Here is a 23,567-nt window from a genome sequence, read left to right as displayed (position 1 = left end):
GGTGTGGTATTTGTGTTGGCGATCCTCCTGTCCTGTGCACCAACTGCATTTCCTGTATATTCGTTTTGTGAATTGTTCTGTAATTTATGTTTGTATCATGGCCCAAGCAGAGGGTCACCCCTTTGAGTCTGGTCTGCTTGAGGTTTCTTCCTCAAAGGGAGTTTTTCCTTATCACTGTTGGGGGTTAGTAAGGTTAGGCCACTTGTATGAAGTGCCTTGAGGCAACATTGCTGTGATTTGGGACTATATAAATGAAAATAAATTGAAATTGAAAAAACCCCAGTACAGTTGTCATGGAGAGAGAAGCTATCGATAGAGACCAAAACTGTTTATTTTTTTGGTGGCAGGCTGTAAACATGTTTATCTCTGCTCTGAAGTTGGACATTTAAATGGGGACTGAGTGGGAATCTGCTCCCTTTTGGAGTCAGCCTCAAGTGTCCAGTCAAGGAACTGCAACTTTTTCCTTCTGGTTGGGCCTCATGAAGCCATCAAAACCACCCACTTGGTTGTGACCTGATGAATATCTGAAAAAAAATGTACTGTTTAGTTTTTATTTGCTGCAAACTGATAAAAGGACAGAACCATCATATTTTTAAAGGATTTTTTTTTTATTGCAGGTTTGGTAGCTATGGTTAGGTCCATAAGTAAGTGGATAGTGACATTTACATTCTTGTTCTTGTTCTTGTACACAACCACAGTCTAGCACACTGAAACAATCCAGACTTTCAGAAAGTGTAATGTGGACTTTCATCTTGAATACATTTAACAAAATATCAAATGACCCATTTATTATTTGGCAAATGCTATACGCCCAACCGTTGGGCAGATAAATATAATGTTATCTTATTTGACCAAGCGTGATCATGTATTTGACACTTTTGTGCATCTAAACTACTTTTTTCTACACCACTTTTTAAGGCTCTATTACAGCGTATGTTTGACACATTTAATGGGCACCGTCTTTAATTTACTGTGAAAAAACCTCAATGGATGAAAACAGGACAACTGCATAAGCATTTTGAACGGAAGCTTGTTAACGATGACAAAAACAGTTTTTGAACAAAATGCTGCTTGTTGGCTGTAAGATGGTGTTAGTTTGACACTGTTCCTGGGTGTGATGAGCCAAACAGAACCACTTTAGATCCTCCGCGAGCTGCGAAACTTCCCGCAGCTGGCGAGAAAATATCTGCCTTTTTTCCATCCCGCGTTGAAACCGGAAGTGATCTTACAAGCGCGCTCATTGGTCGGTTGTGGTTGGGCATATATGCTCGTGAATTTACTTTATTGACCCAACGGTTGGGCGTATAGCCACTCCGATATATTTATTACAATTTTTATACATAGTCCCTCTGTTTTCAGAGCCACAACTGGACAAACTTAATATGATGATTATTTTAAATACCAATCATCACTTTTAGATTTTTAAGGGGTGGATGCTGATTGTATCTCAGCTGGAGTTGCCCATGTGCCCTCTGGCAAACTCTGGCAAACATATACTGCAAATGTTGCAGTATATGCAAATTAGAAAATTTTGCCTCCCTCTCTCTGCTTTTGTGCATCATCCCTGATATTAACACACATGCAAACATAGTTACATGGAGACTGAGCGAGCACAACACCATACATGCGCTATGCTGCTAAATGAATAAAAGACAGGACTGAGGTTCAGGTGGACAGCACTTCAACTCATTCTCTGGAGGGTGGTTGGTGGTAGAAGATAGAATAGTCATTGTGGTTTATACAACCCCTGGCAAAAATTATGGAATCACCGGCCTCGGAGGATGTTCATTCTGTGTTTAATTTTGTAGAAAAAAGCGAATCACAGACGTGACACAAAACTAAAGTCATTTCAAATGGCAACTTTCTGGCTTAAGAAACACTATAAGAAATCAAGAAAAAAAGATTGTGGCAGTCAGTTACGGTTACTTTTTTAGACCAAGCAGAGGAAAAAAATATGGACTCACTCAATTCTGAGGAAAAAAATTATGGAATCACCCTGTAAATTTCCATCCCCAAAACTAACACCTGCATCAAATCACATCTGCTCGTTGACATTACCCTATGTCATGAAATTGACCCTATGTGCCTTTTTGCAAGGAATGTTTTCACAATTTTTGCTCTATGGCAAGATGCATTATCTTCTTGAAAAATGATTTCATCATCCTTAACATCAGAAAAGTGTCCAAAATATCAACGTAAACTTGTGCATTTATTGATGATGTAATGACAGCCATCTCCCCAGTGCCTTTACCTGACATGCAGCCCCATATCATCAATGACTGTGGAAATTTACATGTTGTCTTCAGGCAGTCATCTTTATAAATCTCATTGGACGGCACCAAACAAAAGTTCCAGCATCATCACCTTGCCCAATGCAGATTCGAGATTCATCACTGAATATGACTTTCATCCAGTCATCCACAGTCCACGATTGCTTTTCTTTAGCCCATTGTAACCTTGTTTTTTTTCTGTTTAGGTGTTAATGATGGCTTTCGTTTAGCTTTTCTGTATGTAAATCCCATTTCCTTTAGGCTGTTTCTTACAGTTCGGTCACAGACGTTGACTCCAGTTTCCTCCCATTCGTTCCTCATTTGTTTTGTTGTGCATTTTCGATTTTGAGACATATTGCTTTAAGTTTTCTGTATTGACGCTTTGATGTCTTCCTTGGTCTACCAGTATGTTTGCCTTTAACAACCTTCCCATGTTGTTTGTATTTGGTCCAGAGTTTAGACACAGCTGACTGTGAACAACCAACATCTTTTTTGCAACATTGCGTGATGATTTACCCTCTTTTAAGAGTTTGATAATCCTCTCCTTTGTTTCAACTGACATCTCTCGTGTTGGAGCCATGATTCATATCAGTCCACTTGGTGCAACAGCTCTCCAAGGTGTGTTCACTCCTTTTTAGATGCAGACTAACGAGCAGATCTGATATGATGCAGGTGTTAGTTTGGGGATGAAAATTTACAGGGTGATTCCATAATTTTTTTCCTCAGAATTGAGTGATTCCATATTTTTTTCCTCTGCTTGGTCTAAAAAAGTAACCGTTACTGACTGCCACCATCTTTTTTTCTTGATTTCTTATAGTGTTTCTTAAAAGCCAGAAAGTTGCCATTTGAAATGACTTTAGTTTTGTGTCATGTCTGTGATCTGCTTTTTTTCTACAAAATTAAACAACTGAATGAACATCCTCCGAGGCCGGTGATTCCATAATTTTTGCCAGGGGTTGTACAATAAAAGGATACAGTCACTGTGTGCAAGCAACAATGGTCAGATCAGTGGTGAGATTTGTGCATCGACTTTAAAGGAATATCTCGCATCTCCATGTGTTAATTCATAAAGGACTAAAGATGAGAGGAAAGATGTGACAGATTCTGTCATGCATGGCCAAAATGGAGAAGGGATAACATTAACTGGCAAAAGAAATTAATATAGAAAGTAATCTACAGTGCTGGCCAAAAGATTTGGGCACATTTTATGCTATAAGCATTGCATATTAATAATAAATATGAATGAGTGAAATGTGTTTACTTTTAAAAAATAATTTATTTCAGGCAATAAAACAACATGATGTGTTGTTCTCAATAGAAAATGTATGCCCTTTATCACTGAAGCATACCACCAGTGTGCACAGCCAATCACGTCTTAAACAGACACCTGAATTAGCAAATCAGCTTGTGGCAGAGCAGTGGAGAGATGGAAAATGTGCAGGTTTCAGGTATTCTTGAGGACCGGATTGAGAACCCCTGGTTTACAGTACTGTGTAAGGGAGAAACACAATGATCATGCTGAAAAGAACACAGCTCAAAAGTCGGGTAAGTTAACCAGCAACTGAAAGGTATTGTGCAAACTTTAAGCTCGCAGTGATAAACAACTCTCAAGCAGCCACAAAATACAGTATGGTAGAGTAGAATTTTACAGGAAGTTGAGATCAGAAATGTTTTAAAAACACTGAGAAAAGAGGCAGTGTGTCAGTATGTGGTTGAGAAAAGAATTGAGGTGCTTTTATTACTGATTATTAAATAAAATTTCTTCATAAAAAAAAAAAAACAACAGGATTTGGTCTTCAGAAAGTGTATTTCCAGAAAATACTCTTGTATCAGAACAATACAGTAAGTTATTTTTGGTTATCCTCCAAAAACAATGGATCAATCATTTTGACCTTAAGCCACTTTCCAATAAAGCATCACATTCACTCATTTTTACCCCCCTCTCTCTCGTTCTCTGTCTCATTCTCTCTCTCTCTCTCTCTCTCTCTCACACACACACACACACACACACACACACACCACACACCACACACACACACACACACACACCAACACACACACACACACACACACACGTGCGGACCAGGGTGCTGCCACGCAAGGAGCTCAACTGCACTCCAGGACCAACTCGGGGATTGAGGAATTTAGTCAGCTGTCAGTTATTGTTACTTGTTGATTTGGTCATTTTTTTCTGATGACAATGTGTGTGTAATAGATTGTCTTTAGTTCCTTGTGACAAGGTTTTACTTTGGCTCCACTCTTGCCGTCTGCCTCAGTGGGCTCATAACGGCATGTGGAAAAGTGACAAATGTGGTGTGCAAACACTCCATCCTCCACTCTGATATTTCAGAGTGATTCTGTTGTGATTTACGACAGGATAAAAACCAAAATGCAGACAGGAGTATGACAAAGTTAATGATTTATTTACCAAGAGATGTGATAAATCCAAAACTGATGAGTAGTCCAAACAAACAAGAACATAAGAGGGGACTTGGTGGCAGCAGCAGGGCCAGTGCAGATGAACAAACACAGAGCTAACAAATGAGACAGGACTGCAACAAACCGGAATAACCCATCAACTGAGAACAGAACAGTGACAAATTTAAATACTGATGTGTAATGCGAAGATGAGAGACAGGTGGGGTGTTACAATAAGACACACCTGTGAAGGAAAACTAAGTGACAGAGCGAAGCTCTATAAACACACACTGGGACTGACAGAGACGGGGTGAAACATCAAACCATCAAGTGCACTGGGGGTGGTAGAACCTAAAATTACCATAAATAATTACCAAATTAAAAAGTGAACCACAAACTAATTGAGTACAAACAAAGGAACAAAGGCTGAAACCAAAGAGGAACGTAATAAGGCTAAAGTGTGCCAACAGGAAAACACCGCAACTAACAAATAAGCAGTGTTGCCACAGTTACTTTGAAAAGTAATCCAATTACTAATTACTGATTACTCCTTGAAAAAGTACTTAGTACCTTTACTGATTACTCAATTGTAAAAGTAGCTAAGTTAAATTACTAGTTACATTTTTAGTTACTTTCCAGCTGCCGACAACAACCTCTGCCACCTCAACATGACAATGATACTTGTTTTGCCAAAACTCACTTTATAGTCACCCTTTCTTGACTTCAATGAAAATAAATACTTGTTTTATAAAAAGTAAAATAAAGACCTCTTTCTTGACCTATTTAACTGTTGACAGCACTGTAACAGTAAAACTTGCAATTTCTAACCTACATTGTTTATAAATGTAAATATAAATTCTTTCTAACATTTTTCTAACATTTAAATTCTCTCTAAACATTTACTTGTTGAAATTATCATATTATAACTAGTATTAGTAGTTGTAGTAAAAAAAAAGGCTTTAAAACTGGACCTTTAATCTAGGGATGTTGGGGGGGGCACATCCTTGCCCCACGCCCCCATTCCATCTGGATTCGCCCCTGCTTTGGTGTTTGAGCACAAAGAATGGATAACGTTTATTTATGCAGAAAACATGACCAGATTACAGGTAAGAAAGTTTTATTGCTTTTTCACATCATGTGCTCCTCAGAAAGAGTGTTTAGGTGCATTTGAGTGGAAAATAGTGTTAGTTGTTGACTTGTCGCGGAGGATCAGCTGTTTTTAATGAGCAGATATGGAGCGGCTCAGCTCAGAATTCTAAATAAAGGAGAAAAAAAAGCAAAAAATGTTTTTGTAAAGCTCAGTGCAGGGTGCTGTTGTCACCGCGCTTTAAGAGGTGAGGAAGTTGTAGGTGCTGCAGAAAACCGCGGATGAAAAAGTTCACAGCTCGCTGAAAGTGGGCAGTTCAGTCGAACCCCGACCTCCTGCCCATGGACCACGTTTAATGCTGCTGTCGACTCACAATGCAAAAATAATAGTAACGCACAGTGACTTGGAGAAGTAACTTTAATCTGATTACTGATTTGGAAAGATTAACGTGTTAGATTACTCGTTACTAAAAAAAGTGGTTAGATTAGAATAACGTGTTACTTAGTAACGCGTTACCGCATCACTGCAAATAGACATAAGACATGTACAGGGACAGACCACAACAGATTCTCTATCCTTGGACATTGAAGTGTGTTGTGCATGCACCGTGCTGCCTTGAGCAGTGTGCAGAGCATCAGCTGTTTGCTCTTAAAAGCTGAACAGTGCCACACCAGAACAGCTGTGGCGTGTTGACTTTGAATTTGGTGCCCATGTTACCAGGTCATGGACACACACACACACACACACATATATATACAAGAAACAGTTCAGCAACTGAGCCACCATGCATACCCAAACAAACAGTATGCTGTGCAGTTCTGCCTGTCCATCAGAGAAGTTGCTGCCTGCTGTCATCTCTCTGACACAGGTTTTACCTGAAGGTGACAGTCGCACAACAGTCCGTGTCGAAGCCTGAAAAGTGAGAGGGTGAAGAATGAGATGAGAACAAATTGAATGGAACAAAATTCATCCATCCACTTTCCTCCGGGTGAGCATAGCAGCAGGTCAAGAGTAAAGTAGACATCCTTGGCCACATACTTCAGTTGAGTCCAGATGGGACATTTATGTGTCCCGTGTGTGCTGGTTGGACATGCATGGAAAAATGGCCAAAACAAGGTTTGCCAGCATTCAGCCTAAACAGGTACCAGAGCCATGCCCAGTATCTCCTTCAGTTCTACCAGAGTTCCTTCTGGACGTCAGAGCTTCTGCCAAGTCTAAGATGAGTCCAGCCATCCTGGGATGGAAAACTTGTTTGGTGCAGTTTGGTCCAGTCCTGGCATTACCACTGATGTTGGAGACCATCTGAATGTACCTTAAACAGATTATGAGAACACATCAGATCTACGTCACCGGGGGAAGAACGTGTACATACAGAAATCAAATGGGAAGAAACTGACCAATAACTGGAAAAAGTGAGAGAAAGGACCAGGACTGAAGACAGGAAGTGATGAAAGGTGCACAGAGAAAGGAGAAAGAAGGAGATGAGAGAAGGGGTGCAGCAGGAAGGAGGAGGAAGAGAAAAGAAGTAAAATCTCAAAGCACATAATAACAATGTCTCTCCTTATCCAGCAGTATGGCCCCTGGATGTGAGGGACAATAAAGCCGATTATCCCAGCAGACGCGTGTGTGTCCCCGCGGCACTGTGAGGCAGTAATGCCTCATTAGATTAGACCTTGTGTTCTTTTGTTTTTCCCACAGGGAACGTGGTCAGCGGTCAGTTAACATGCTCACACGACACCTGTCTTCCTGTCTGCTGCTTTTTCCACCACCCACAAATACTGACTGCACATTTCAGTTATACACCGGGTCAACACACACACACACACACACACACACACACACACACACACACCACACACACACACACACACACACACACACACACACACACACACAGGTGACACTCCAGCCAACACACACACAGGGAGATCATCAGGATTCTTTTGTGATTCTGAATATACAAAAGAATAGGGAGTTTTTTCCTTCCCACTGTCGCCAAGTGCTTGCTCACAGGGGGTCATTTTGACCGTTGGGGTTTTACATAATTATTGTATGGCCTTGCCTTACAATATAAAGCGCCTTGGGGCAACTGTTTGTTGTGATTTGGTGCTATATAAAAAATTGATTGATTGATTGATTGAATATCATCACATATTCCAACAATCATTTCTACAACCCCTGGCAAAAATTATGGAATCACCGGCCTCAGATGATGTTCATTCAGTTGCTTAATTTTGTAGAAAAAAAGCAGATCACAGACATGACACAAAACTAAAGTCATTTCAAATGGCAACTTTCTGGCTTTAAGAAACACTATAAGAAATCAAGAAAAAAGATTGTGGCAGTCAGTAACGGTTACTTTTTTAGACCAAGCAGAGGAAAAAATATGGAATCACTCAATTCTGAGGAAAAAATTATGGAATCACCCTGTAAATTTTCATCCCCCAAATTGACACCTGCATCAAATCAGATCTGCTCATTGACATTGACCCAATGTGTCTTTTTGCAAGGAATGTTTTTGTAGTTTTTGCTCTATGGCAAGATGCATTATCATCTTGAAAATGATTTCATCATCCCCAAACATCCTTTCAATTGTCCAAAAATATCAACATAAACTTGTGCATTTATTGATGATGTAATGACAGCCATCTCCCCAGTGCCTTTACCTGACATGCAGCCCCATATCATCAATGACTGTGGAAATTTACATGTTGTCTTCAGGCAGTCATCTTTATAAATCTCATTGGAACGGCACCAAACAAAAGTTCCAGCATCATCACCTTGCCCAATGCAGATTCCAGATTCATCACTGAATATGACTTTCATCCAGTCATCCACAGTCCACAATTGCTTTTCCTTAGCCCATTGTAACCTTGTTTTTTTCTGTTTAGGTGTTAATGATGCCTTCGTTTAGCTTTTCTGTATGTAAATCCCATTTCCTTTAGGTGGTTTCTTACAGTTCGGTCACAGACGTTGACTCCAGTTTCCTCCCATTCGTTCCTCATTTGTTTTGTTGTACATTTTTCGATTTTTGAGACATATTGCTTTAAGTTTTCTGTCTTGACGCTTTGTCTTCCTTGGTCTACCAGTATGTTTGCCTTTAACAACCTTCCCATGTTGTTTGTATTTGGTCCAGAGTTTAGACACAGCTGACTGTGAACAACCAACATCTTTTGCAACATTGCGTGATGATTTACTCTCTTTTAAGAGTTTGATAATCCTCTCCTTTGTTTCAATTGACATCTCTCGTGTTGGAGCCATGATTCATGTCAGTCCACTTGGTGCAACAGCTCTCCAAGGTGTGTTCACTCCTTTTTAGATGCAGACTAACGAGCAGATCTGATATGATGCAGGTGTTAGTTTTGGGGATGAAAATTTACAGGGTGATTCCATAATTTTTTCCTCAGAATTGAGTGATTCCATATTTTTTTCCTCTGCTTGGTCTAAAAAAGTAACCGTTACTGACTGCCACAATCTTTTTTTCTTGATTTCTTATAGTGTTTCTTAAAGCCAGAAAGTTGCCATTTGAAATGACTTTAGTTTTGTGTCATGTCTGTGATCTGCTTTTTTCTACAAAATAAACAACTGAATGAACATCCTCCGAGGTCGGTGATTCCATAATTTTTGCCAGGGGTTGTACCTGAACTACAATAGTACTATAAACAGTTCATGTCTCCACCAGGGTAGAACTATGGTCCAGTGGATTTGGAGATAATTGCTCACATACCCTCATGTTTTTTAAAGAGATGAACATCCATTATTTTAAAAATGAAAGGCTGTAGAAGACTATAAACTCTATTGATTGCTGCTCTTATGTTTTATTTTGAAGTTCAGTCTGTCACTTTATCTGTATGCACGAGACCAGTGGTTCTTAATCTTTTTACAGTGAGTAACACCTCAGAAAATATTTGGCTTTACCACCATTACAACCCGGATTAAAATAATTCAGTTCAACTCAGTTTATGTATATTCCACCAAATCACAACATAGTTGCCACAAGGCTAAGTAAGGTCTAACATTACCCACCCCTTGAGCAAGCACAGTGGCAACACTGGTGAGGAAAATCTACCTGGAATAATTAAAATATATGAAGAAACTAGGCTATAAATAAAATAAAATAAAAAAGGAAATAAAAAGTTTTAATCTGACCTGTTGGCCACTGCACATGGAGTAAATAAACAGTCTTAATCTGACCTGCTGGCCACTGCACATAGAGTAAATAAACCATCTAATCTGACCTGTTGGCCATTGCACATGTAGTAAATAAACAGTCTTAATCTGACCTATTGGCCCTCACTCAGAGTAAATAAAAGTCTTAATCTGACCTGTTGGCCCCTGCACACTGGGTAAATAAACAGTCTCAATCTGACTTGTTCAACCCAGCTCAGAGTAAATAAAAAGTCTTAATCTGACCTGTTGGCCCCTGCACACTGGGTAAATAAACAGTCTCAATATGACTTGTTGAACCCAGCTCAGAGTAAATAAACAGTCTTAATCTGACCTATTGGCCCCAGCTCAGAATAAATAAAAAGTCTTAATCTGACCTGTTGGCCCCAGCACCCAGAGTAAATAAAAAGTTTTAATCTGACCTGTTGGCCACTGCACATGGAGTAAATAAAGACTTAATCTGACCTGTTGACCCCAGCACCCAGAGTAAATAAAAAGTCTTAATCGGACCTGTTGGCCACTGCACACGGAGTAAATAAAAAGTCTTAATTTGACCTGTTGGCCACTACACATGGAGTAAATAAAAAGTCTTAATCTGACCTGTTGGCCCCAGCTCAGAGTAAATAAAAAGTCTTAATCTGACCTGTTGGCCACTGCACATGGAGTAAATAAAAAGTCTTAATCTGACCTGATGGCCACTGCACACAGAGTAAATAAAAAGCCTTAATCTGACCTGTTGGCCCCTGCACACGGAGTAAATAAAAAGTCTTAATCTGACCTGTTTCCCCCAGCTCAGTGTAAATAAAAAGTCTTAATATGACCTGATGGCCCCAGCTCAGAGTAAATAAAAAGTCTTAATATGACCTGTTGGCCCCAGCTCAGAGTAAATAAAAAGACTTAATCTGACCTCTTGGCCACTGCACACAGATTAAATAAAAAGTTTTAATCTGACCTGTTGGCCACTGCACATGGAGTAAATAAAAAGTCTTAATCTGACCTGTTGGCCCCAGATCAGAGTAAATAAAAAGTCTTAATATGACCTGTTGGCCCCTGCTCAGAGTAAATAAAAGTCTTAATCTGACCTGTTGGCCACTGCAACGGAGGTAAATAAAAAGTTTTAATCTGACCTGTTGGCCCCTGCACATGGAGTAAATAAAAAGTCTTAATCTGACCTGTTGGCCCTAGCTCAGAGTAAATAAAAAGTCTTAATCTGACCTGTTGGCCCCAGCACATTGAGTAAATAAAAAATCTTAATCTGACCTATTGGCCCCAGATCAGAGTAAATAAAAAGTCTTAATCTGACCTGTTGGCCCCAGCACCCAGAGTAAATGAAAAGTCTTAATCTGACCTGTTGGCCCCAGCACCCAGAGTAAATAAAACGTTTTAATCTGACCTGTTTGCCACTGCACATGGAGTAAATAAAAAGACTTAATCTGACCTGTTGGCCCCAGCACCCAGAGTAAATAAAAAGTCTTCATCTGACCTATGGCTACTGCACACGGAGTAAATACAAAGTCTTAATCTGACCTTTTGGCCCTAGCACCCAGAGTAAATAAAAAGTCTTAATCTGACCTGTTGGCCACTGCACATGGAGTAAATAAAAAGTCTTAATCTGACCTGTTGGCCCCTGCATACTGGGTAATTAAACAGTGTCAATCTGACTTGTTGAACCCAGCTCAGAGTAAATAAACAGTCTTAATCTGACCTATTGACCCCAGCTCAGAGTAAATAAAAAGTCTTAATCTGACATGTTGGCCCCAGCACCCAGAGTAAAAAAAAGACTTAATCTGACCTGTTGGCCACTGCACATGGAGTAAATAAAAAGTCTTAATCTGACCTGTTGGGCCCAGCTCAGAGTAAATAAAAAGTCTTAATCTGACCTGTTGGCCACTGCACACGGAGTAAATAAAAGTCTTAATATGACCTGTTGGCCCCAGCTCAGAGTAAATAAAAAGTCTTAATCTGACCTGTTGGCCACTGCACATGGAGTAAATAAAAAGTCTTAATCTGACCTGTTGGGCCCAGCTCAGAGTAAATAAAAAGTCTTAATCTGACCTGTTGGCCACTGCACACGGAGTAAATAAAAAGTCTTAATATGACCTGTTGGCCCCAGCTCAGAGTAAATAAAAAGTCTTAATATGACCTGTTGGCCACTGCACATGGAGTAAATAAAAAGTCTTAATATGACCTGTTCGCCACTGCACATGGAGTAAATAAAAAGTCTTAATATGACCTGTTGGCCCCAGCTCAGAGTAAATAAAAAGTCTTAATCTGACCTGTTGGCCACTGCACACTGGGTAAATAAACAGTGTCAATCTGACTTGTTGAACCCAGCTCAGAGTAAATAAACAGTCTTAATCTGACCTATTGACCCCAGCTCAGAGTAAATAAAAAGTCTTAATCTGACATGTTGGCCCCAGCACCCAGAGTAAATGAAAAGACTTAATCTGACCTATTGGCCCCAGCACCCAGAGTAAATAAAAAGTTTTAATCTGACCTGTTGGCCACTGCACATGGAGTAAATAAAAAGACTTAATCTGACCTGTTGGCCCCAGCACCCAGAGTAAATAAAAAGTCTTAATTTGACTTGTTGGCCACTGCACATGGAGTAAATAAAAAGTCTTAATCTGACCTGTTGGCCCCAGCTCAGAGTAAATAAAAAGTCTTAATCTGACCTGTTGGCCACTGCACATGGAGTAAATAAAAAGTCTTAATCTGACCTGTTGGGCCCAGCTCAGAGTAAATAAAAAGTCTTAATCTGACCTGTTGGCCACTGCACACGGAGTAAATAAAAAGTCTTAATATGACCTGTTGGCCCCAGCTCAGAGTAAATAAAAAGTCTTAATATGACCTGTTGGCCACTGCACATGGAGTAAATAAAAGTCTTAATATGACCTGATGGCCCCAGCTCAGAGTAAATAAAAGTCTTAATCTGACATGTTGGCCACTGCACATGGAGTAAATAAAAAGTCTTAATCTGACCTTTTGGCCACTGCACACGGAGTAAATAAAAAGTCTTAATATGACTTGATGGCCCCAGCTCAGAGTAAATAAAAATCTTAATCTGACCTCTTTCATCCTTTCAGATGGATTCAACATCACAACCTGATGGAAACTCCGCCATATTTGTCTGTTAAGACTGATTTGCATTTTTGAATTTGAAACGGGTATTAGCAGTGTCAGACTCTTGCTTCATTTCGTTTTGTTTGCAGCGCAGAGGCTGACTCTTATGTAGCATTGTGGTACGTGTACCACAATTTGAGGCCTACGGCACTAGACAGTCTAGAAAGCCTTGCTTTTCGAGGCATTTAAAAATAAAATTTTTTGAAGATGATTTATTTATGATGAAAATGTCACCTATCTTTGGGATGTTTGGTCCATTCCTCTTTGCAGCATGTCTCAAGCTCCATCAGGTTGGATGGGGAGCGTCGGTGCACAGCCATTTTCAGATCTCTCCCGAGATGTTCAATCAGATTCAGTTCTGGGCTCTGGCTGGGCCACTCAAGGACATTCACAGAGTTGTCCTGAAGCCACTCCTTTGATATCTTGACTGTGTGCTTAGGGTCATTGTCCTGCTGAAAGATGAACCGTCGCACCAGTCTGAGGTCAAGAGCGCTCTGGAGCAGGTTTTCATCAAGGATGTCTCTGTACATTGCTGCATTCATCTTTCCCTCAATCCTGACTAGTCTCCCAGTTCCTGCTGCTGGAAAAACATCCCCACAGCATGATGCTGCCACCACCATGCTTCACTGTAGGGATGGTACCTGATTTCCTCCAAACATGAGTTCAGTCTTTGTCTCATCAGACAGAGAATTTTGTTTCTCCTGGTCTGAGAGTCCTTCAGGTGTCTTTTGTCAAACTCCAGGTGGGCTGCTATGTGCCTTTTACTAAGGAGTGGCTTCCGTCTGGACACTCTACCATACAGGCCTGATTGGTGGATTGCTGCAGCGATGGTTGTCCTTCTGGAAGGTTCTCTTCTCTCCACAGAGGAATGCTGGAGCTCTGACAGAGTGACCATTGGGTTCTTGGTCACCTGCCTGACTGTACCGATTGTTCACTTTAGACGGGCAGCCAGCTCTAGGAAGAGCCCTGGTGGATCCAAACTTCTTCCATACACAGAAAATTCATTGTAATTCGAGTCTAAATGCAAAACATCACTAACAGGTTGAGAATCTTTTCTGGATCTGCGCAATATTTAATTTGTTGATGTGTCTGACACACTCGCACACACTCATTTATCAAAAAATAATGTTGTACAAATCTCCAACCTTTCAGTTTCATAGAAACATACAGTCCCTGTTTTGTCTCAATCAGAATTAAAAATGGAATTTGTAAAATGTCATTTTTCTTGCTGACCAGCCAAGATTTATAGATATCAGCTGAAATTCTGTTTTTATTTTTCAGTAATATGACATGACAAACTCTTTTAAAGACTTTACTGTATGGTCTGGCACAGTTATGAAGTAGAATTTACTCATGACAAGTAAATCCCATTTACTGATAAAAAAAAAAAAATCCACATATATCAAGTTAAATTTACTGAGAATTTTGGTGTGGAAATTGTTACCAAGATTCTTTTTTTTAAAGTAAATTTCATGCCACATTTTATTTTTCAGTGTACAAAACAAAACTTTTGCTGAGTTAATATTGAGGTGTTTTTCATGATAACACAGAAATCAGATATCAAAAACAAGAAAGTGAAGATAGAATTTTGTCATTTGTTGGAGGGTTTGAGGTCTAATTATGACAGCAGCAAAGTAACAGAGTAACTGACAGTGTTGGTGTGATCGCTGGCAGCGAGCCGTTTGCTTCACTCATCGTCCCAAAATTTAGATATGATCAGACTCAGGCCTGCTCTGTCATTAACATAAGTTAATGTGGAGCGACAAGTACTTATCTTATCTCTATCTCTCTGTATATATATACGAGGTCTGTTAGAAAAGTATCCGACCTTTTTTTTTTTTTTTTTGCAAAAACCTAATGGATTTGAATCATGTGTGCTTGCATGAGCCAACGTTGAACCTTCGTGCGCATGCGTGAACTTTTTCACGCCTGTCGATTGCGTCATTGGCTGGCAAGCAGCATTTGTTTGAGGTCGTGTGTTGTGCTCTCGGCGGATTTTCATTGCAAGGAAAATGGTGGAACAACTGGAGCAGCGGTACTAAATCACATTTTGCCAGAAACTGGGCGACAGCCAGGTGGAAAGCATTCGGAAGATTCAGACGGCTTTCGGTGACGATGCTATGGGCATCACACAGATTAAGGAGCGGTACAGCCAGTTTAAAGATGGCCGCACAACGGTGGAGAGCGCGCCACGATCCGATCGGCCATCAACATGCTGAAATGACCAGGTCATTGCTAAAGTGAATGCTGTGGTGAAGCTTTTTTTTCCTCTCCCACACGCACTGACTGCTGCGCATGCAGATTCATCAAAGTCTACTCTCTGTCTGTAAGAGCAGCGCTGCGCTGTGTCACACAACACAGAGCAGCGCACCCTTTTATTGTGGTTTGTCAGACCTTTATCTCAGGAGATTTTGTTTTAAGTTGTGTTGAGTGATATTTTTTTTAAACAAAATGTTGATTGTGATAATAAAGTATTTTGTTGTTGTGTACAATGTTTGGCAAAATTCTATCCTGGGTCTTTTGGATCCTTTGGATCTATGAAGCTTAAATATGAAAAAAGTATCGGTATCGATATCGGCGATACTGGGCCTGTATTTACTTGGTATTGGATCTATGCCAAAATTCCCGGTATTGCTCAACTCTAATATGCACCCCTTCATTTTGTGTTATTTATGTTATTACCTCCGCCAAGGAGGTAATGTTTTCGGTTGTGTCCATTTGTTTGTTGTTGGTTGATTGGTTGGTTTGTTATTAGGATTACTCAAAAAATCCTCAACGGATTTCAATGAAATTTTTACCAGGGGTGTATCTTGGCCTAACTTAGAAGTCGTTAAATCTTGGTAATGATCCGGAACATGAGCCGGATCCAGTAATTTTATTTTAAGGATTCTTTATCATTGCAGGATAGGGCCAATTTCAACATTTTTGCATCTAACTTCATGAAGACAGGTCACAAAGGCTGAACAAAAATTAAGTTACGACACAACAATAATTTAGCATTTGTTTCTCCTCATTGAATAAACTTGTCATTAGAAAATAAAAAAAACTTGTGTAGTTCATGCAGTTTCTCTTTATAAATACATTTGCTGAAGATCTAAGGGTTTAACCGTCTGGGGCCGATGGCGTCATATACAATGGCTGAGACCAAGCTTTACTAAATTAGAAATAACTTTTTATTAATGATATGAGATAGAAACTTAACTTTTTTTGCTGAAAAGTTAATTCCGCTGACTTTCAAGGCACCGTCCACCATCTTTGTACTCCTCATAGAAGCTGTGTGATGACGTGAGCAATGTGAGTGTCCAATTGGAATTGGTTCACCGTCACATGTGACACACCAAAGATTGTTTTTAGGAGTGATGTGTTACTAATTTATTATAGTTTGCTGTGTGTTTTGAATAAATGTGGAAAATTAATTTCCGCTTTACTTTTTCCTTTCTTATTTCTGATTGTAAACCTTTATTACACTTACAAAACACAACTATAGCATATATATTTTGAAAGTACAGGTTGTCCTGCAAAAAAAAACAAAAAACAAAAAAAAAAACATAAAACCTGATTGTGGGATGCAGGGAGAGCTGTTAACAGCAATAATAAAACATTTATGCCACACGAGTGAACTGTCCAAAAAATGCCCTCAGACCCCAGAGGGTTAACCACTGAATCTGAAACATGACAGTAGATGCGTGAACCGATGTGGAATAAGTCTCTTTGCCAAAGGGTATTCCATGTGACGTCAGTGACCCTATGGCCTTGGCGGCGGTTTGCCGTATATTTTGGAAGAAAACATTATTGTACACACAATGATATAACATTTTCTGTCACATTTGCGTAAATTCAAATATTGCCTAATAATATTAAATACATGACATTAATCCTGAAACATAATTTGGAGCAGAGAATCCTCGGTGTGGTTCCCCCTCAGACAGACACGCCCTCTCCCAAAATGTTCACATGCATGGGTCACAGTTTGCGTACATGTGTAGTTTGTGTTTATAAATCCCAGCATATGCATGAGTATTGTTGTTCTTGTCTTTTTGAGGTCCTGTGTGCACCTGTGCTGAATGAGGCCACAGAGGTGGAGGTCTTCGTGAAGTTTAAAAATGTTATATTGTGAGACCGGCCGTTCTCGGCCTTCGGTGACGTTTATTTCTTAAGAAGGATTCCAGAGAAAGAATTGTGGGCTTGAAAGAACTGTGTGGTGTCACTCTGTTCTTTTGTCAGTCTGGGATCGGAGCTGCCAGGATCCCTCCTCCTCCTTCTCCTCCTCCTCGTCTGCAGGTCTCCCAGAGAACCTTGCTCTCTGTTCCTCTGTCTCCTGCTTATCCGAGCGTTGTGCTGCTCAGACATCAGCGCAGCTCTTTAATTGGCTCTGCCTTGCAGACGAGTGTGTGTGTGTGTGCGTGTGTGTTTGGGGTGTGAATGAGGTAATGGGCTGCGTGAACAACCCTCCTGTTTTCATTTGGAGTGTTTCCCACAGACCTAATGGATCAAGCTGCTCTGACCTCCTCCACAACGCAGGGAAACACAGTTCACCCTGCTCCTGTGTGTGTGTGTGTGTGTGTGTGTGTGTGTGTGTGTGTGTGTGTGTGTGTGTGTGTGTGTGTGTGTGTGTGTGTGTGTGTGTGTGTGTGAGAGAGAGAGAGAGAGACTATGTTTTCTTTTTAAACTGCAGACATTTTTCCATTTATGTGACATTTCTCTCTTTTTTGTGAAAGAGAAAAATGTAATATCAGCTGATTCTTGCTCTTTGTCCTTCCTGGCTGGGTTCGTCCTAAATCTTTTTTTTTTTTTTTTTTAATGCCCACAGACATCAGTGGAACCTGGCTTGTGCCTGCTAGCAGTCAAGCTGCTGCCACCTTGTGGTGGGCTGTGGTCAGCAGGGATTTCTGTGCAGGAAAAAATGTTAAAACTGTTTTCTTTTGAAAAACAACTTTTGACTTTATTCTTATTTTAAAATATGAATAAAGTCAAAATTTCATATAAAAGTCATAGTAAGGTGGAGGAGGAAGACTGACATTTTAAATTCATGGATTAGGTGATGGATAGAGGTGAAGTGATAAGTGGTGAAGGAGACGAGTAGGAAGGTAATAAGTAAGTAAGTAAACTTTATTTATATAGCGCTTTTCACAGACAGGGGTCACAAAGCGCTTTACAAGGTAAAACAATAAAAATATACAGTAAAACACTCAGTACTAAAAGATTATTGGCCATGAAAAGCCTGTTTAAAAAGTAGAGTCTTTAGTTGCTTTTTGAACATCTCAACAGAGTCCAGGGATCACAGGGACAGAGGGAGTTCGTTCCAGAGACGAGGCGCTACGGCTTTAAAAGATCGGTCTCCTCGAGTTTTAAAGGAGGTTCGAGGAACCATCAACAGGTTCTGACCTAAAGATCTGAGGCTGCGGGCTGAGGTGTAAGGCTGAATCAAGTCAGCAATGTAATCAGGACCATGTAGTGCTCTGAAAGTCAAAACCAAGATTTTAAAATTAATTCTGGAGGCAACAGGGAGCCAGTGGAGGGATTCCAAGATAGGCGTGATGTGGGCTCTCCTGTTGGTGCGGGTCAGAAGCCTCGCAGCAGAGTTCTGGACATACTGCAACCGATTTATCTCCTTCTTACCCAGGCAAGTGAACATGCTGTTGCAATAGTCCAACCGCGTGGAGACAAAGGCATGGATGATTTCCTCTAATTCTTTCTGTGACACCAATTGTTTAAGGTTGGCAATATTTCGCAGTTGAAAGAAGCAATTCTTCACAAGCTTGCTTGCGTACTGAGCAAGAGACATTCCTTCATCAAAAATAACGCCAAGGTTTCTAAGGCTTGTTTTTGCCGTTAAGCCCAAGTCACCAAGGAGGCTCCTGATAACAGGAATAGCACTGTCAGGGGCAACAATAAGTGTCTCAGTTTTTTCAGAGTTCAGTTGCAGACGGTTTCCATTAAGCCACTTCTTCACCTGTGACAGGCAGTCAAATAAAGAGTTAAATTTTTGGACTTCTGAAATCTTAAAGGAACAGTACAGTTGTAAGTCGTCCGCAAACAGGTGGTAGGGAATATCCCTGAAGTCCTGAATCAACTGGCCGAGGGGAAGGACATACAATTGAAACAGCAGTGGCCCAAAAACAGAACCTTGCGGGACACCATACTGTAAAGCAGCTGTTTTCGATAGTTTATGGCCAGCCAACACACTAAAGGTCCTCTCCTCCAAGTATGAGGCAAACCACTTCAGCACAGACCCCGACAACCCTACCAGATCGCGCAGCCGGTTGACCATAATGCTATGGTCGACGGTGTCGAAGGCTGTGGACAGGTCTAGCAGGACTAGGACCGTGCATCTTCCTGCGTCAGCGGCCATCATGATATCACTAGACACTCTGAGTAGTGCGGTCTCGGTGGAGTGGTGTTTCTGAAAGCCTGACTGAAAGACGTTAGTTGTTTTGCAACCATTTTTTCCAGTATTTTTGCTAGAAAGGGGAGCTTCGATATTGGCCGGAAATTCTTAAGCTCAGACTGGTCCAAGTTAGGCTTTTTGAGTCTTGGTTCCACCACAGCATGTTTAAATGAGCTCGGAAAGAGACCGGATGACAGGGACAAGTTGAACATTTTCATGACCCATGGCCCGATTGAGTCAAAAGTATCTAAAAAAAGCTTGGAGGGAAGGACATTAAATGGGCATGAGGTCAGGTTCATTTTAGTTGCAACTGCTGCAATGTCTTCTAGTGACACTCGGTTGAAAGACGACCAGACCTGTAGTGGCAGTTCAGGCCGGACTGGGCCAGACCACAAGGGGTCAGTAAAGGCATTTTTTAAGTGTCTGACCTTATCAACAAAGAACTCCAAGAGGTCAGTGCCATCTGCTTTACAAAACTCAGAGGTTGCAGAGGCAGCATGGGACACGAAAGAGTTAATTGTGTTAAAAAGCACCTTCGGATTTCCCTTATTGGACATTATCAGGCATTGGAAATATTTAGATCTTGCCTCTATTAATGCATCATTTAACGTGGAAATAAGGTCCCTGAGATGTAACCTATGGACCTCAAGGTGTGTGGATTTCCACAAGCGCACCGTTTTCCGACACAGTCTTCTTAACTCCAAGATACTGTCATTTATCCATGGACATGACTTCACGGACATTATTTATTTTGAAAGGGGCCACCAAGTCCAATAACGTGGCACAGTGAGAGTTAAAATGATGCATAAGATGATTGACATCTGTACAGTCATTAAAAGCACTGGGATGAAATAAGGCACAAAATCTGTCAGCTGTAGTTTGTGTAATGATCCTCCTTTCTGCCCTTTTAGAGACAGGCCTAGGCTCAGGGGGAACATCAACCTGAAAAAAATACAGCTGTGGTCACTCAGGTGGATGTCTTCCACATGCATATTTGTGACGTATAGGCCAAGAGAAAACACCAAGTCCAGAGTATGACCCTTCGAGTGGGTGGGGCCTGATACATGTTTAAAATCAAAAGTTTCAATCATATATAAAAGTTCCAGTGCTGGGTTGGACATAGTATCATCAATGTGTAGGTTAAAATCTCCAAGAACTAAAACTCTTTCTAATTTTATAAGAGAAGATAAAAAACTGTTGAACTCATGTAGAAAAACCCCTGCAGGGCCAGGAGGGCGATAGATTAAGATACAGTAAAAAGAGTTTAAAGAGCCAACCTTTATTAATTGTGACTCAAAAGAAGAGAAGTGTTCAGTGTCAATCACTCTGCATATGTATCTGTCCTGATACACAGCAGCAAGACCTCCACCTCTACGAGAGAGGCGGGGCTTCCCAAGAGCGCAGCAGCCGACAGGGCACAGTTCGTTTAAGTAAAAAAAACTCTCCGTCCTTCTGCCACGTCTCTGTGAGGAACATGAAGTCCAAGCTCTCCCTGGTAAAGAGCTCGTTGAGAGAAAAAGCTTTGTTTGCTATCCAGCGCGCATTCAATAGACCAATCCGACTTGATGATGTCATCCCCTTCGCGTCAGCTGGGCAGAGCGTGATTGGTCGCAGCCAGCTCTCGCGGTCACGTGGTCCCCGGCTGTACCGGCGGATCAGCTGTTTCTCCGTTGTTTTTGTTGTTGGTGGTGGTGGGGCCTGAGGCCAAGATGAAAGCTGGGCAGAGATCTGAGAGCACGAATGCCACGGAGCCGTTCCATCTCGTCGCCAGCATCACAGAGACTCCATACCGGTGTTCTGAGGGAGCGGTGGCTGTGATGCAGCGATTTCATTCACAATGAGTGTGATTTCTGGACAGAGGAAGGCAGACAAGAAGGTATAGTGGTGGAATAAGGAAGTACAGGAAAGCATAAGGAAGAAGAGTTTCATGAAAAAGAACTGGGATTATCAGAGAGAAGAGAGATGTATATATATATCGTATATATTGTGACCTCGTATATATTGACCTCGTGTATACGAGGTCTGTTAGAAAAGTATCTGACCTTATTATTTTTTTCAAAATCCATATGGATTTGAATCACGTGTGATTGCGTCAGCCAAGCTTGAACCCTCGTGCGCATGCGTGAGTTCTTTCATGCCTGTTGGTTGCTTCATTCACCTGTGAGCAGGCGTTTCTTTTCGCCATGCAGCTCTGCCGCGACATGCGGAATTCCTCCGCCTTTGTTCCTCTTTCCATGACACAAACTCCTGTAACAGTGAAATGTGCCATTCATTTCTAAACTGGACGCTGTCTTGATCCGGTATGTCCTCTGACTAGCACAGGAATTGTGAAAAGACGTGGACATCAGCACTTTTTTGGCACATTAAGACAGACGTGCGGAGGAGTTCGGCGCGTCGTGGTGGAGCCGCTCGGCGCAAAGAAACGCCGTGATGAAGCCTCACAGGACATGTTGGGGCTTGTCCAGCTCAAGCTCAATTTCTTGGATATTTACACGACAGAAAAGCAACCGGAATCCGTCTGAAAGCTACCTGAAAGCCGTCCTGAGAGACCGAGACAGAGTAACTGACCTGCAAAAGATATGTAACAGGACAGAGTGATAAATGATACAGTTGGAAATGAGCTAACAAGCAAGGCCAGTGTTGAGAAGGTGGAGGGAGGACTTTGAGGAACTGATCAATGAAGAAATAACGGTGTTGTGGTATTTTATGAAGAAGCTTGCAGAGGCAGAGAAGTATGTGAAGGTGGTGCAGAATATGTATGAGGACAGTGTGGCAGATGCTTTCATGGTGGAGGTGGGATTACATCAAGGATATGCTCTGATCTCTTTCTTTTTTGCGGTGGTTATGGACAGGGTGATGAATGACATCAGGTAGGAGTCTCCATGGACTATGATGTTTGCAAATGACATCGTGATCTGTAGAGAGAGTAGAGAGCAGATTGAGACGAGACTGAAAACATGGAGTTAAAATCTGGAAAGAAGGGAAATGAAATTCTGTAGCAGCAGGATGGAGCACATGTGTGTGAATTAGACAAGAACTTGATGTGGCAAAGGGAGATGAGTTTCAGTACTTATTTTCAAATGTGTGATGTGTTTAATGATAAACAATGGACCATAAACTACTGCCTGTCGAGCATTATCAGGCCCTGGGGCTGCCAGTTTGAGAACCCTTCATTCAGTGCTGATAGAACAGTTTTCATTGTAACAGCACATCGTTTTTGCTCAGTGTTGTTTTTGTGGTTTGAAGGCTGTTTGGTAACAATGTAAGTACTTGTTTTGGAGAAATACCCCTTTAAGTGATGAGCAGCTCGCAGGATGACGCCGCTTCCGCCGCTGCCAGGGTCTGTGCACAGCTGGTGGATTTTCAGGTTGCGCGGAGAAAGTAACGAAAGTGATTTGGCGGCTGTTAATCCTTTTTGTGTTCAAAAACAATGAGCGTGAAATCACACCGTACACTCTTGTCTTCAGGCAGGCTTTAATTGTGTTAGAGGGCCCACAAGCTCAGGGGGAATTATGTGTGCGTGTATGTGTGTGTGTGTGTGTGTGTGTGTGTGTGTGTGTGTGTGTGTGTGTGTGTGTCTGCAGCAGAAGATCATATTAAATGTCTTAATTAACACAAGATTTATGCAAATGGAACATTTACATTTTTTCCCTGAAAAGCAGATTTTCATTCAGTGTGGGAACGTGCAAAGGTGTCAGGGTGGTGAACGCACACACACGCACACGCATGCACACACACACACTATTGTGGCCGTCTGTGATTCGAGCTAATTGAATTATGGTGGTGTGTTGTTGAGCCGTTTCCTCGAGAATAAGTTGGATTATTCTTATCAAGCAGCATAACTCTCCAAATTGTTAATGTAGGTAAAACTCTATACAGATATTTGCTGTTTTTTTTTACATATTTTAATGTAATTTTCTGTTTTCTATTAGTTTTAACTTGTTGGATTTACTTATTTTCATTGTTATACTGTTAAACTTATTCACAGCATCATTTTTTTTGTAAGAAATGTGTGTGCGTGTGTGTGTATATATATATATATATATATATAGAGAGAGAGAGAGAGAGAGAGAGAGAGAGAGAGAGAGAGACAGAGAGAGAGAGAGAGAGAGAG

This window comes from Thalassophryne amazonica, chromosome 2, assembly GCF_902500255.1.
Source record: "Thalassophryne amazonica chromosome 2, fThaAma1.1, whole genome shotgun sequence".
NCBI classification, from domain to species: Eukaryota; Metazoa; Chordata; class Actinopteri; order Batrachoidiformes; family Batrachoididae; genus Thalassophryne; species Thalassophryne amazonica.
The sequence above is the reverse complement of the archived record's forward strand: the minus strand, read 5'-3'. Positions refer to the sequence as shown.